This window comes from Hermetia illucens, chromosome 3 (genome assembly GCF_905115235.1).
Source record: "Hermetia illucens chromosome 3, iHerIll2.2.curated.20191125, whole genome shotgun sequence".
Taxonomy (NCBI): domain Eukaryota; kingdom Metazoa; phylum Arthropoda; class Insecta; order Diptera; family Stratiomyidae; genus Hermetia; species Hermetia illucens.
The window spans coordinates 172,594,038-172,607,097 of NC_051851.1; the positions used below are offsets into that span (position 1 = coordinate 172,594,038).

At 42.4% G+C, this 13,060-nt stretch overlaps 1 protein-coding gene across 1 annotated transcript in view; it reads right to left on the minus strand.

The window, feature by feature from the left end:
• Nucleotides 1–4,229: 4,229 nt before the first annotated feature.
• LOC119653215 (profilin) overlaps nucleotides 4,230–13,060 on the minus strand; it is a 114,301-nt gene continuing 105,470 nt past the window's right edge. The window contains exon 4 of the mRNA XM_038057787.1: nucleotides 4,230–4,348. The gene's annotated coding sequence lies outside the window, so the exon portion shown is untranslated. The remainder of the gene's footprint in view (nucleotides 4,349–13,060) is intronic.

Here is a 13,060-nt window from a genome sequence, read left to right on the forward strand (position 1 = left end):
GAAAATCAAAGACTCCTGTCTGATTCCACGCTTTGGTGTGCCGGCAATTATAATCACCGACCAGGGAATACATTTTGAGCCCTCCCTTTTCTCAGAGTTGGACAAACTTCTCGGCTTTAGACGCCACCGGACAACCGCTTACCACCCGCAGTCCAATGGGATGCTCGAAATGTGGCATAGAACGCTGAAAGCCCAAGACGACCCTTCTTGGTAGCAAGTCCTGCCACCCATTCTTCTTGGCCTCCGAACAGCCAATCGCGAAGGGTACTCTTGCTTCGTCTTCAGTTCGACGAGAACTCCGCCACCTTTCATTTTCCGTATGGGAGACACCTCTGCTCCGTTGTCTTCGGATTTCATCCTGTAACGAATTTCACTAAGGACTTCCATCGGATTAATGAGCAGAGCTGACGGTCTAGTCTTTCTTCGTTTCCTCGTCTTTTCCGCTACTGGTTTTGGTTTGTAGCCTCCTTATCTTTAAACAGACGGATCTCAGGCGGGATAGTCAGTTTTTTTCCGTTTATCCGCCTTCTTTTTTGGGCCCTGGGAAATGCTTTGATAAAGTCTCCTTCAGGCACGTCGTCCTCTTTCCGCTTTTTCTTCAGTTCGCTTTGAAGTGGGCTATCTGCAGTCCGCTTGGTGCAAGCAGCGTTCTCAGCGGGGAGTGCGGCTGTTTCTGTTTTCCTATTGTCTTCCACTGCTCTCCACATTCGCGATCCAATAGTTCTTCCAGTTCCATCAACTGGTTTTCGGCCCCTTTGCTGACGTTTCTCTGGAGGAACGTTGCCGACCGCATACAGTTCACAACTCCTGATGAGCCTTTTCTTTTCGGCTCTAGCCAGGGCGGTTAACTGCACTTGCACTGGATTCGTGTCTGAATCTACCCGCTCAGGACTAGCGATTCTAACTGGGCTTTATTTTCGAAACTACTGCAGGACCCGATATAATAGGTGGGTGAAACTCAGAAAACCTTTCGCCGTTGTACTTGCGTTAGGCGCTTGCGGTACATTTCCTTACTGACGGCGCCAATCCATACTTAGGAACATCATTAAACTACTCCTATTCGATAAGGACCTTCGAAGTTGCCTGAATAGATTTTCTCCAGAGCCGAGGAGAATCCATGCTCAGTGATCCATCTACTGACTCACCGCATCATTATTCCCAATGGGTTGGGATGGGTTGTTAGACAGTACCCGCGGCAACCAGTGCCGCAATATACTCGGGTATCCGACCAGATGTGATTCATCAGGCATCTGAAGTCATAGAAAGTATTTTATGAGACGTTTCAAAGGGTCCCGACCAAAGATAGATCCCTGAGGTGCCCGCGATGTGACCTAGAGTCTGTTCTTTCTGGGTCTTCCAGAGAATTTCTTACAGCTAACGTCACAAGGAGAACCTCTCATTCACTGTGGTGACTGTGTTTTGATGAGGAGCCTCCTGCAGCATGTATTGCGTCAGTAGTCTTGGCTTGATGAGCTTCTCTTCCAGTTTCCCAGATGTGTCCAACATGCTGAGAGAAAGGTGAGCTGACGACGCTTTGCTGGCTCTTTTGTCTTTGTTTATCAGCACGAGTCTTGCAATCTTTAAGTAGTCGAAGTTATACTTGAATGCAAGTTTCGGCACTTCGTTGGGAATACCATCCAGTTCTGGTGCTTTTTTGTCCGTCATGGACAAGGATGGTAGATGAATGCCGAATTTTTTGGTAACAAACTTATACTTGAGACCTCACAGGTCTCTATTAATGTCACTGACTAGCTCATACCAGTAGCGTGCTTTCTTCCTGTTGATTTCGAGACGGAGTTCCTTTTTTGCCCTCTTGTATGCTGTGGATCTGAAAGTTACCTCATATTGGGCTTCCGACCCTTGACGTTATCGCCAATGGTTTCTGTGTGCATATGAAAATAAGTATACTATCAATTCTAAAAATGACCTCCTGAAATTCCAAATTCAAAAAAACATTTTTGTTGCTGAGTGAGCTCCTTCACTAATCTTGCTTGTACTAAAAAGACCTAAGATGTATCTTCAAGAAAAAGTTCTTTAAATTTCAAAACCATACAAACCTTGCTTGGGGTGGTAAATATCTGATACGGGTCTAGCTAGAGCCTCAGAACAATATCAAATTCCAAGATAAATTCCTTACACATCAATGAAAACCAAGAATATCTCTTTGTTCAAAAAAGTTATTTATTTTAAAAAAAAGTAAACAAAATCAAAGTAAATCCATACAAAACCAATAACTTTATTACAATACTTAATAATTTTATGATGTATCTTTATATAATTTTATCTCACTTCATCAAGACCATTTCACAAATTATCGCCTTCACTGAATTCGTGATAATTCTCTGTCTCTTTCTGTATTTTAATAATCACCTCAAAATATTGACTGACATATACATCAACAATATCATGCGCAAAAAAAAAAGATACTTTTAGTTCTATCCAAGCAAAATAAAAGAATCTTATTCAGTCCCAGCAAACTATTGAAATTATGCAATGGCGGTCTTCTCGTTTTACATCCTTAGTGCGTCCTTCCAAGGAGAAAGGACTACAAAAAAGAAAATCATGCGGAAATTTGACTACAAATTTCCCATAAATTTTTTACGGATATTGGTTTTGTTTGTTTTAACCTAATTTATAATTTTATTATTTTTTATTCGTTTTTTTTTTTAATTTTCTCTTGTTTCATTATCATTGTGTATAAAAAACAACGAACACCAACTATGAAAACTGTTTTTTTTTCCTCATTTATTTTTTTTTACTCTTCAGCTTTAAATCTACTTTTAAACTTTAAGTTACAATATAGAAAGCAATTTGGATTTTTAAATTCACGGGACCAAAATTCAGCTATTTGTTGATATTAGTTTAGGTTTACTTTGAAAATCATCAAAACAGGAAAAAGAGAAAGACTAGGAAAGAAGGACAATGTAAAGTTGACTAATTAACATTAAAACAGGACAATCGCAAGGATAATGCTTCAATTATATTTCACGCCTTAAATGTCCTAGAATTTGCCTTGGCCACCATTCTGCTGTTGCAATTGTTCTTATCTTTCTATTTCATTCTTTTTTGCTTCTTCATCTTATCAAAAAAAAATTAGCTTCAAATATTTTTCTTATCCATCTTTTTTTTATTTAAATATTTAGTCAGTATCAAAGTTATTTTTTATTATAATTATTATCGCTTTTTACTTTTCTCCATATATGGTTGTGTGATAATGCTGTTATTTATATTGTGTGGTGATCATGAATGGTTGGCAACTAAACATGCAATTCTTTGTTTTAAAATTTATCTCTTTGGACTATCTTTATCCAATTCTGATGTTCTAAAATTTCTGTTTCTTTTTCTGTTTTCTAGTAGTTTGGTGAGTTGTCTGTTTGTTAATTATTACGAAATAGCTTAGACTTTCATCTCTTGTGTTTATATTAGTAATGAATGATTTTTAAGGGAAGATGTAGATGATAATTTGTTGGATGGGCAAGCACACTTAGCTTAGATTTGAATATAGCTAGTTTTAATTTGATTTAAACATTTTCAATAGATAATTACTAGAAATTTTTATTTGAATTACTTAATCATTCACTCGAAGGAATTTTATTAAATAAAAATATAAAGTGGAATATGAGCAGATTTCCCGAAACAAAATCCCACAATTGTGGATAAAACACAAAATGTTGAATAAAAATTTTCCATAATTCATAAAAAAGAAACCATTTTCTCACATTTCCCCCGATTATCCCCTTCAAAGGTTATATAACCGAAAGAAAAATTATATATATTCTCTAAACCTCCGCATATTAAGCCTGTCTAATCATTTATTATCCCAATCTTACTACAATTTTCCATTTTCCTGAACTATACACCATTCTTATATAGTTCCAAGTGAAAAGGGCAGCAAATCATCTATTCAAATTAATTGTAACCTAAATCCACAAAATTATACCATTCCTAAAATATCACTTGATTTCTCTCGAACATCCACTCACAATTCCACTATGTTTTAAAACAAAACCTTAAAAACGCAATTTTACTAAATGCCTGCCAGTCTAAAAATGAAAATCAAATGGAAATCATAGATGAGGAAGAAAAATCCTTTATTATTTTGCTGATAATAATCATTAAATTACATTACAATGGTAAAATATGAATTATATTTGATCATTATTTCAATTCATTCTTCTTCATTGTTATATTACTTTTGTTATCCTGTTTAGTTTGTTGGTTTTTCTTTGTTTTCTTCTTCTTTATTTATTGTTTAATTATTATTCTTTTTTGTTTTTTTTTTATATTTTCTTATACAAATAGTATCGAGGATGAATATATGTTTACATTGGGAGAAAATTACATCAACCTGTAATGAAAAAGGAGAAAGAAAGATAAATCAGTTTTAGTTTCAAACGTTTTTAGTACGAAATATATAATCGATGATAAAATATTTTCATTATTTTTCAACACTGTTTACTCGACTTTGAAGCATTATCACTATAAATTCATCTGGCAACTCCTTTTTTTGTTTGACATTTGATGAATCAGCTGAACACGGGTAATCAGGCTTTATATAGTAATTGCCATCATTAGGCCGATGCTCGTCTATGCATTCGTAGTCTGGTGAGTTAAGCTGATGGAAAAGGGGCTTCACAATGCGCATTTTTGGATATTTTTGTCCCCGAGGGTAAACCCGTTCCTGATTATTGGGGTCCGCTCCCTTGCACACGATGCTCTGGTAAGTTTTCACATAAATTAAAAAAAAAAAAACCAACGAAATAACAGGGAAGGATGAAGAGCTGAATGCGTTTGGGCGCAGCACAAAAATACGTCGTTCTCCACAGCGATCAGCGAAAGAGGCAGCGAGGGCTGACATAGCCGATGTGACACCGAGGCACCCGATGGAGATGGCAACTCCAATACCGAGTGCAAGTGCATTCGACCATCCTAGCTAGAGCGGAAGAGGAAAGGCTCATCAGGAAATGCGCTGCAGTGGTGAAACTTATGCGTTTGGTAACGTTCCTCTTGAGGAACCTCAGCAAAGGTGTCAAAAACGGACTGATAGAAGTGGAGGAACTATTGAATCGCATCTCCTTCTATACGCGAACGTGGGGAGCAGTAGAAGACGATTGGTGAGCAAAAACAGCCGCACTCCCCACTGAGAACGCTGCTTGCGTCAAACGGACCGCAGATAGCACACTACAAAGCGAACTGGGGAAAAAGCGGAAAGAGGACGACGTGCCTGAAGGAGACTTTACCGAAGTAGTTTCCAGGGCCCACAAAAAGAAGACAAAAAAGGATAAAAGAAAACAACTGGCTATCCCGCCAGAGACTCGTCTGTCCAAAGACAAGGGGACTACAAACCAAAAGCCAGTAACAGAGAAGACGAGAAAACGAAGAAGGACTAGACCGTTGATTTTGCTCATTAAGCCGACGGACGGCAAAACATTTGCAGTGGTCCTTAGTGAAATCCGCTATAGGATGAAACCCGAAGACAAAGGAGCAGAAGTATCTTAATAACAACAATAATCGTTGGCGCAACAATCCATATTGGATCAGGGCCTTGAAGTTTGTTAGAGCACTTCATTCAAGACCGAAACGATACATTATAGTATACTGTAGGAGGCAATGTGGTCAGCATTGCGCTCGTCCGAGATTATAACCCTGATTTGATACAGGTACACATTCATTCGACCTCAAAACACGATACAAATCCCACTGCCACTAGTGAGATTTGAACCGCGACCTTCCGTATGATAGCCTTGTGCTCTAACCACTCAGCTATCTGGACACTGAAATGTCTTCCACACGGAAAACGAAAGGTAGCGGAGTCCTCATCGAACTGGGCCGAACAACGACTAGTAAGAGTACATTCTGCGAAGCGGTGAAGACGTTACTGTGGGAGAAAGCTCTCGTTTCTAATATAGAGCCTATGCACTTTCCAAAATCCTAATTCTTGACTACCTCACAGAAAAGATTGGAGTGGAGGAGGCCATAAAGCGTGAATGTTCAGAGGTTGGTTACCTCCGGATAAGTATCACCCCTGTAAATGCTCGAAGCCAAAAACTCGCTGTAGTGGAAGTCCTGGAGCAATATTCCAGGAAACCCCTTAGCAGCAGGGAAAATTGGATGGGTCGTATGCAGGGTACGAATGCGCAAGGGGGCCGACAAATGGACAGAATGCCACAGATGCGATCAGGTAGGTCATCAAGCGAAAGACCGGCATTGAAAGCGAAAGTTGCGGTCTCTACAGGGATCGTGGGGCGCCTAGTGAGAGGGTCGCAGACACTCCGAGTTCGGGACGGTGTCCTATCTTTAGTGCGGCAGTAGAAAGCGCTAGGGCGCGATTAGCATGATCCGTATCCTACAAATTAACATCCACCAAAAACCAACCGCTCACCAGCTGCTTGCGCAGTTCGCTACAGAGGTAAAGAGAACCCGGCTTGATGGCATCTCAACTAATCGGGTACCGCTGCCATTTGGGTTCGGGACGACGTCCAACTACGTGTTCTTGCCCAGCACCGAGGGAATGGGATTGCCTAGCTTCTTTGTTTAGAGATAACGTTTTTTAGCGTTTATCTGACGGCGAATGAAATGATGCCGGGCTTTCGGCCCGGGCTTGATGCTCTACAGGATGCCGTTTCAGGCACGGAGGGGTGAATCCTGGTAGGCGGTGATTTTAATGCGAGGGCACTTGAACGTCGCATGCTTCAGCCAGACTCCAGAGGGGAACAACATCCCTGACATCACTTTTGCGTCGGAATCTCTAGAACTACCAGTGGACGGGGGGCAAGTCCTAGAAGACTTCTCGGATTCGCGTTCGAAGTGGTTGACGTTGCTTTCCGGCGTGCACCAACTCGGCGCTCTACCTACGTGTGGAATGTCGCAACATCGGCCGAAATTGACAACCTACCGAAGGAGTGTCAAGACCTCTGCCGTTTGGCACAACGTTTACACGCCCGCTTGTCACCCGGAAAATCGGAGCTCTGTGGAAGCTCTGCATAGTATAGTATTTCCTAGACGTCCCGTACGGGTTGATGTCAATAGCACGGAAAGCATCGAGGATTGCCCCTTCTCACAATAAGAGAGCTCGAAGAAGCGATTCTCACTATGAAAAACAAGAAGGCGACAGGTCCTTAATCTTTCCCCTTACAAACCAGTGTTCCACAAAAGACCAGACTTGCTACTCGGGGCTTTCAACGCTTGCCCTTAGTAGGCCATTTTTCCTTATCGCTGGAATGTAGCGAGACACGCGCTGATCAGCAAGGGCAAAGGAAACCCGGAGCAGCCTTCCGCATATCGACCGCTGTATATGCTCGACACGGCCGGAAAAGTGCTCGAAAAATTCATCAGAGGTAGACTCACTGAAGCGATCCACGCTGCCAGGGATTTACCTCCAAGGCAGTTTGCGTTCAGAGAAGGGAGACCCACGGTGGATACTGTTATGGTGGTCGTGGATGCGGTTTATCGAGCCAAGGCACACAGCTGCCGTTCTCAACGGATAGTACTCCTCGCTTGATGTCAGAAATGCCTTCATTTCCATAAGATGGACAGATAAGTTGGGCACATTAGGAAACTCATTTAACGTACCAAGCTATCTCTTGCGGATATTGAGGGATTATCTGAACGACCACTCCCTACTCTATGGGGCGCTAGAGGGCCAGAGGTGGATGGAGATTACGTCAGGAGTATTACAGGGATCCATCCTAGCAGACTTGGCATATTGATGCGACGCGTAAGCGAATGGATGACTGCTCATTATTTCAACCTTACGCTGGAAAAAGACAGAAGTAGTCACGACCAGAAAGAGAATCCCGACCGTGCGTCCCATATCGATCGGCGAATTGATTATAAAGCCAAGACCAGCTGTTAACTACCTCGATTTAATACTCGACTGGAAGATGTGCTTCCACGAGCAAATGAAAGCAGCTGGAGTCTCGGCCTTGACTCTCCTAATGGCGAATGTTGGGCCCCTATATCTACTAGAAGACATCTTCTAATGGCAGCAATGCAGTCCATTCTGCTCTATGGCGCGGGGGTATGGGCTGATGCTCTTGACAAGGAAGTGCATCGTAAGTGCCTTGCTCAAATACATAGACGGACAGCTTTGCGAGTGACGTGATGGTGGTCGCAGAAGTGATCCCCGTTGTCCTTCTCGCTAACGAGAGTAAAGCTATCTACAGGCATATGGACGAAAACTTAAGAGAGGTGGATGCCCATGAAGACAGTCAACGCACCCTTACGGCAAAATGAACCAAGAGGTAGACGGACTGCGCGGCTCATCGACAACTTAAATCGGTGGCTGGCGAGATTGAGAACTTCTTTACCCAACTTGTAAGTAGACATGGGGGATTTCAGTGTTACCTACACACGATACGACGCGATCTCCTAATTGTGTGCTCTGCAAGGGGCGACGGATGACACCGAAGACACCATTTTCTCTTGTAGAAGGTGGGACGGCTTTTGCCAGCAGTTTTATGCAGACACAGGGGAGCTCTCTCCAGACCGCATCGTCACAGAAGTGACGAGCGCTGATAGATGGAGTCATTATGTTCGAGCTCTTCTTATTGCGAAAAAGATAGAGCTCGACTAGTAGAGGAACCAGATGGATGATTCCGTGAAATAATAACTTCCTTCCTCCTCTCCCCTCCCGTTGATGAAGGCTCCCAAAGTGATGTGAGTGGGAGGGCTAGTCAGAAATACTGGACCAAACGGTTCCAAGCTAGTTGTCTGATGACACGGAGGTATTTAGTTTAGTTTAGTCCAACACTCTGTGCGTAAACGCATTAAAAAACCTACCTTACTCCCCCCGCTAAAAAACCTCCCTATTGTTTGCCCGCGCTGATCTTTCGAATAACTGTACAGCTGCGGTGATCTGAAGAAGATACTTGATAGATCCTGTACTTCTTATCACTTGAAAAAGACAGTAATAGGAAACGCAAAGCACTCAGCTTAATGTGTATATGTATATTTGAACCAGCAGGACCAATAGCCTGGCAAAAAGGGACCTATGAAATAACTGCACACTCCCGAAAACCCATGCGAAATTGCAAGACAAATAGACATAGAATCCTTAAGGTAACCGCACAGACAGTAATAAAGGCTCTTTGCCTTTAGCAAGCAAAGAATAGGACCTATTCGTCGATTCGACATGATAATTTTCATGTAGCCATTTTCACTGCAGAAAAATCTTCGGAAAACCGTGCGCATAGAAAAGACAAAAACCACCCTAGATTCAGTGCATTTTCGAACAGAACTCTCAAGCTGCGTAGATCCTATGCCCGACTTGGGCTGTGTAAAGTGGAAGTAATCTGTCTTATCTAATGGAAAGGAACAAAAATTGGTTCTGTAGCTAAAGCCCTTCTAATTATTAAGCAAACTCCACATACCACTAAGCGGACTTCCTCTGGGAACTTACTTTTTCGAAAGTCGGCTTCTGATTCGGTCAGCAAATTTTTATTTTAGTAATGGTGTATTTGATATCCCAAATTACGTCATTTCAGCTTGCCTCGAGAACCATTTTCAGCTGGAGACCAAAACGACGGAGATCCATGGTGAGCGCCAATAATGGGGTAGTCAAGATAAGCACCGGAGTTGACTATGATCAACCACTAGGACAGAGGGCCTGCAAAGTCACCTTTGACAATTTCATTTTAGATTTCTGAGATAACTTTCCCTTTCCCTTCCTGATTGACCTTGGTCGACCCAGATGATTATTCTGATCACCCCAATATCGACGCTTACCACAAATGGCGCCCAACGTGGGACACAACGATCGGTAGGTTTGATGACAATGAACCTGTGAAAGATACTCTATTCCACCTTCCAACTTCATTTTGATGAATCAGATGGAGATACATCAATAAATCAGTCAAATGCCCATGTCATGCCATGCCATACTCTAGTGTTCCTAAATTTCATTCGTGTCTCACCAGATAGAGTTTCCCTTCCTGTTTCTTGGTATGACAGTCCATGCTTTTGAGGAGAATCCTTCCGCACCTGTGTTTTGAGTGACAATCTCTACCTTCAATTAACTTGGTGAATTTTCAATTTTTTTCATCTTCGGGACGAAAGGACAGATGAGATAAAACTGTGATTTGATGCAGAGGCAGGTGGCTCAAACTGTGCCTATAGCGCGTTTACCACTATACCCTTATTCTGCTCTCTGGTTTCAAACGAAGAAGAATCAATTTTCGCATTTCCCTTTCTAGTTGTTGAATTATGTCTTCTTTGTGGTTGGTCATGGTGAACCCAGGTGGTCCTTCTAACGAAACCAATATCGACGGTCACTACGGATATCAGGTAGGACATAAGCACAAATAGAGAAGATATGGTTTTATTAATTGAGAGTTTGATTCGCTTTTACAAACTGGCACATGCTTCTTATGACGAAAAGATTATTAACTGACCATGCCCTACTAAAAGCAAACCAAAGGATTCCTACTTTCTAGAATTTAGGCTCGCAATGTTCCCCATTCTATTCTTGTTCTAGTTTTACCAGTGCCTGAAGCGCAAATTCAAAGTGAAGTGACTGAAATCGCCTCCAGAAATTTTCTCACTTTCATAATTCCATTTGTGTTTAAAGTTTCACTGGAATTCGATATCCCGTCTGGAATCGGCATATCCACAGTACAACTGCCGCATAACATTCAAAATTAGGTCATCGGAAATTGGAAAATTTAGCGCAAAGTGAACTACAAACTTCTATAAACACCTTCAAATTCGACTATCACCAGCCCCCCTGAACTCCCTCCTGATTTCCTCCGGCGATGACTGAGGAAGAAAGGATATGACGTCAAATCGCTATTTTGCCAAGTCTATGTGCTCGTCCGAATTAAAATCGAAAGTACACGCCATATCCACGCTCACTCTCCGACATGTGCCTTGAATGGCCTCAACGAAAATATTCGTGACTACCCCCATTGAAAATAAAAGAAAATGTAGTCGCCAGTTGGGCGTTGGGAGTCTCAACACTTCGTTTTCATTTTCAATATCCACTCGTAGTTTCCATACTGAAAGCAACGACTTAAGCCCATTGTCATCCTCCTACTTGGTATTCTGGAAGGTTGTTGGTATTCCTATGGAGACGCCTTCAAGAATTTTAAATTTTCCAAGCCGGGCTAGATGGCTGGGCCAGCTAGTGAGCAATCGGCACGCTTCCTTCCACCCTGACCCGCTTCCTGAATGAACGGTGCGAGTATGAGCACTTAATATTCCATTACCTAAATGAGCCATGTACATGGGCATGAGGATGTGTTTTATGATTCCACCGCACCGGAGGCAGTTGGTGAGAGGATTCTTTATAAAATTGTTGAATTATATCGACACCGAGTGATATATGGTTGATGATGACAAGCAACATAAATAGCTGATATTTAACCCTAGATATTCCAGTAAAAGCAATGATGTTACTGGTCACAATGTGGTAATCCAATGGAGCTCATTTTAGGCTGACACAGGACAATTTTTGAAAATTACTCCCCACAACGAACCTCGCATATCAATTCGTTTAAAATTTCAGCACTCATGGCTAGAATTGCATTCAAGATATTCGTGAAAAAATAGGAAACGGAGAAGTATGTAATCATTCGGGTGAAGTACTTCCAGAAAAACTACTAAACAGGGGATAGAATCTTTGGAGACTAGTAACCTGCAACTGTCCTTGCCTTATCCTTGCGAAGCGGCTGCCACACCTCCGAATCGAACTGATCTTTTAACTTCGACCTTTTGCTTTTGACAACAGTTTATAATTGAATTCTCGAATGGACAAATGCTTTTCAACAATATTGGGGCTCCCAAAAATGCCCACTTGCTCCAACTTCGACGAGAGTTTCAACAATATAGGCTGGACATTCTGAGGCTAAACGAGGGAAAGTGATGGGACTCTAGAGAGGGAGTGCTCTCTTCCCTCTTGACACTGGGCTATTGTACTCTGATAAAAGATGCTCACTGCATCCACTCGACGGGCTTTTACGCGCCTGGGAACTGGTATCAGACAGAATATTAACTTCGAGATTCCGGTCCAGAATGAGGAACCTTTCAATAGTGCAGTTTTATGTGGATACGGAGACGCCCAATGCAGAGAAGGAGGCTCTATATAATCAGCTCAATGTAATCAAGGAGAGCTCCAAAGGTGACATTGGAATCGTGATGTTTGATCTGAATTTCAAGGTGGGCTCTGATAAACGAAATAAGGGGGACTCTGATACTTGGGGACCGTGATGACAGTGATGAGAGGTTTGTGACCTTCGCAAATTTCCACCAACTCACTATTTGCGGCACATTGTACGAGCATAGGATCTGTCATAAAACCAGTTGAGTTTCGTCGAATGACTTATCAGATCGACCACATCGGGAGCAGTAGTAAATTAAGGAGTTCTCTTTTGGATATGCGAAAAAAGGAGAAACTCTAACTTCAGCCTGGAACAACATCATCGCTTGATGTCCGCTTGCCGTTCAAGTGTTACGTCCCCTACTTCACATCGGATAAGAAAACCTAATGTCTAGGATAGACCAAAGCAAATGTCTTAGATAGTCCGCTTGGGGACATTGTTGAGCACTCGGCCACGATTACAATTGGGGGGGTTTCAAGGCCCGATTGATCGTTACGAGTAGTAGCGGGCGGGCCGCGCATGAGCTCTGATACCGGAAGAAATCGCGGAAAGTTCACCGTAGTACGCCGCGACAAAAGAAAATTCTTTATTGCGCTGGTCAGGAAAACAGAAGCGCCCACAAACACTACTTCACGATAGTTGGATGAGAGACCTTAATGATCGCCTCCACGTTCACTTCACTATCATGAAGCAGCTGCAGAAGAAATGAAAAAAGCATTCCACCTCAATTTTTAACCCCATAAAATCTAAGGTAGGGTGGGTGAAGGTGGTGAAGAGACAGACGAGGCAGAAACGCTGTGGGCAGAATCAAAACCAAGTGGCCGAGGAAAACCTCCACGTTATGGCACCGGGAAACGCTATACTCACTTTGACTTTGACACTTTGAAGCCTAATTAGGGCGATCAGAACCAAGTCTACACAGGGACTCATCTAAATTCGCTTCGGCCACGAAACCTCACTAGAGG